The sequence below is a fragment of the Canis lupus genome, chromosome 14 (assembly GCF_003254725.2).
Source record: "Canis lupus dingo isolate Sandy chromosome 14, ASM325472v2, whole genome shotgun sequence".
In the NCBI taxonomy this organism is placed as follows: domain Eukaryota; kingdom Metazoa; phylum Chordata; class Mammalia; order Carnivora; family Canidae; genus Canis; species Canis lupus.
In genome coordinates, this window is record NC_064256.1 from 35,804,476 (window position 1) to 35,807,779 (window position 3,304).

General features: G+C 46.9%; 1 pseudogene; it reads left to right on the top strand.

The window, feature by feature from the left end:
* The first annotated feature begins 2,162 nt into the window (after positions 1 to 2,162).
* On the top strand, positions 2,163 to 2,786 carry LOC112670830 (glutathione S-transferase P-like; annotated as a pseudogene).
* The last annotated feature ends 518 nt before the right edge of the window (positions 2,787 to 3,304 follow it).

The window sequence follows — 3,304 nt, forward strand, 5'->3', positions numbered from 1 at the left end:
CCCCCCACTTTGCTTGTATGTTGAAATCCTAACCCTTAAGGTGATGGTATTAGGATGCAGGGCCTGTGGGAGGTGATTGGGTCATGAGGGTGAAGGCCTCGTGATTGAGATTAGTGCCCTTAGAAAAAAGAGGGCCAATGATGACAGCTCATTCCTTCTACCCGGTGAGAACACAGAACGCTCTCTCTATGAACCAGGAAGTGGGACCTTACCAGGCCCCAGATCTGCTGGCACCTTGATTTTTGCACTCTCCAGCCTCCAGGATGGTGAGAAATAAATTTGTTTTATTTATAAGCCACCCAGTTGAGGCATTTTTGATACAGCAGGATAAATAGACTAACATATTTTCTTAGATGGTGGTGGTAAAGGTGCTTCTCATTTTACTACTGTGGATATATAACCCCATTTGCCTGGGACAGGCCCACTGAGCCCCTGTGGTCCTGATGCAATTATTATGTTTAAAGATTTTATTTATTTGAGAGAGAGTGTGCATGCAAGAGAGCATGAGCAGAGGGAGGGGCAGCAGGAGAAGCAGGCTCCCCGCTGAGCAGGGAGCCCAACTTGGGGCTCCATCCAGGACCCCAGGATCATGACCCAAGCCAAAGGCAGATACTTAACTGACTGAGCCACCCAGGCGTCCCAGTCCTGGTGCAATTATTAACAGAACCTCCTCTCACCGTCACAATCACCCAGGTTTGACCTCCTAGTAAAAACTGAGTGGAACAAGGATGTGATGCTTCTAAAATAGGACCTGAAATTGGCTGGTACCTTCAGGAGCCTGGTTAACATGTGGTTAGGAAGAATTTTTTTCATTATTAATGATAATTGAGGACTTTCTCTGTTTTAAACAAGATGAATGATTTGTCAAGTCTTTCTGAGGGGTCTGCTCTTTGCTGGGTCATTCACCGATGCTCCATGGGTTCCCCCATATGGCTGTGCAGGTGTTCCAGTCCTGGGGAGGGGGCACAGGTGAGTAGGCAATGGGAGGGGGGCGGTGTGTTCCGCCTCCAAGCATTGCACCCAAGTGGCGACAGGGTCCTTTTCTTACTCCTACAAGAGCACTGTATGGAAAATGGTGGTCTCAGGCATGGTCCATCCTAATGAAAAATGTACACTTTGTTAAGGAAATAGGATGACCATAACCATCACTAAACCATACAGGACAATAGATAATTAAGGGCTCAATTTGGAGTGCTTGGGGCAGGGCAGGGTAGCCAATCAACCAATGTTGAAAAGAATGAATGGATGGTATTGACTTTCCTAAATGTGCCTTGACTTCAGAGAAGGGAAAACCAACAAGAGTTAAAGTAGGATAAATTGTTTTAATGAATAAGATAGGAACCCTAAGGGAAGGATGAATTGGATTGAACAGACCGGGAGGAATTGTGGGGATAGGGAGTGGGGAGGAGCATTCCATTTCAAAAGGAGAGGACGAGTGTAGGAGTCCAGACAGTGCAGCTGGCTGACACTTGAGAGGAATGAGAGAAGACTTCCATTATCTTCCTAAAATATAGATGCAAGAGCTTGTTTCCCCCCTGTAACCACCATGTACATTTTGCCAACAGGAAAAAAAAACCATAAAAGATTTCCAGCATAAAAGAAAGAACAGCATAGAGAGTTCTAGAAACATCTTAGCTATTATTACCAGCCATGTAAGCCACTGGCCTTTCTGGCCTCAGAATCTTTTGTGTGACTATGTGTGGGAGTTGACACCCATGAATGACCAAGAATTCAGAGCATCTGAATTCCTTGAGGTGATGAAAGAGTTTACACTGAAAATTCCAGATGCACAGAAAGAACCAATTCCAAGCTTGGACATACTAAGTGCCAGCAGCCACAGACCCGGATGCCTTCAGGAGCCAGACAGGTAAGTGGAGGAGTGAAGCCGATGAGGTGCAAACAGTAAGAAATGGCACAGACTTGTGTCTTCTGGTCAATGTCTAGCTCTTCTAAAGCATTCAAACTCACTAAAGTCCGCCCAGCTAACCAAAGAAATCATCTGTGAGCTGAACTGAGCCTCTGATTACCAGTTTACAACCCACAGACCAACGAAATCTGTATTCCATTGATATTTCCAAAATGTGTAAAAGTTTAACAGGAAGTGCTGCCGCCACCGTCACTGCCACTGCTACTGCTACTGCCACCGCCCCTGTGCTGCAACCATGCCACCCTACGCCACCATCTACTTCCCTGTTCGAGGGCCCTGTGAGGCCATGTGCACGCTGCTGGCTGACCAGGGCCAGCCAGAGCTGGAAGCAGGAGGTGGTGACCATGGAGACCTGGATGAAGGGCTCACTCAAGGCCTCCTGTCTGTATGGGCAGCTCCCCAAGTTCCAGGATGGAGACCTCACCTTGTACCAGTCCAATGCCACCTGCAACACCTAGGCTGCTCCCTTGGGCTCTACGGGAAGGACCAGCAGGAGGTGGCCTTGCTGGATGTAGTGAACGATGGTGTGGAGGATCTAAGTGAAGGTACTACCAGGTTACCTGAAGCCTTTTGAAACGCTGCTGTCCCAGAATGAGGGGGGCCAGGCCTTCATCGTGGGCAACCGGATCTCCTTTGGGAACTACAACCTGCTGGACTTGCTGCTGATTCACCAGGTCCTGGCCCCCAACTGCCTGGACTCCCCGCCGCCTCTGCTCTTGGCCTATGTGGTGCCCCTCAGTGCCAGACCCAAGCTCAGGCATTCCTGGGGTCCCCCAAGCACGTGAACCGCCCCATCAATGGCGGAAGCAGTGAGAGCTTGTGGAACCCTGGGGGGCTGCCTGACTTCCTTTATCCCTGACCAATAAAATTTTCAAGTAAGAAAAAAAAAAAAAAGTTTAACAGGAAAAATCTGAAGGACAAGCGATCTTTATCTGTTTGTTCCCAATGTACCTGAAGTGCCTAAAATGCTGGTACATGAAAGGTACTCAATAAATGTTGTTGAATGAAAGACCAGCCAATGTTCAAGAGACATTTCCTATTTATTGTCAGAAAATCACTCCGTGATGATGAGGTTGGCTGTTTGCATAGATAAAAGGAAAATTGTTCTGTTTTCCTTATGCTTAAAATTTTGCTATGGATTTATTGGCTGAGAACCTTTGAAACTTTGATTACTTAGCAGATCCCCCTTCTCTATTTCCCTGGGGAGAAATTGCCAAGACCTGTAAATTGTGACAGTCTCCCTTTCAGTTACATTCATAGCAGATGTACTTGAAACAGATCAGACCATGCAGGGAGATGTAAAGAGCCTTTAAAACCACATAGATGGATAATCCATGCTTTTACAACCCCAAAGGAGCAAAGTTTCTTAAAACCAAA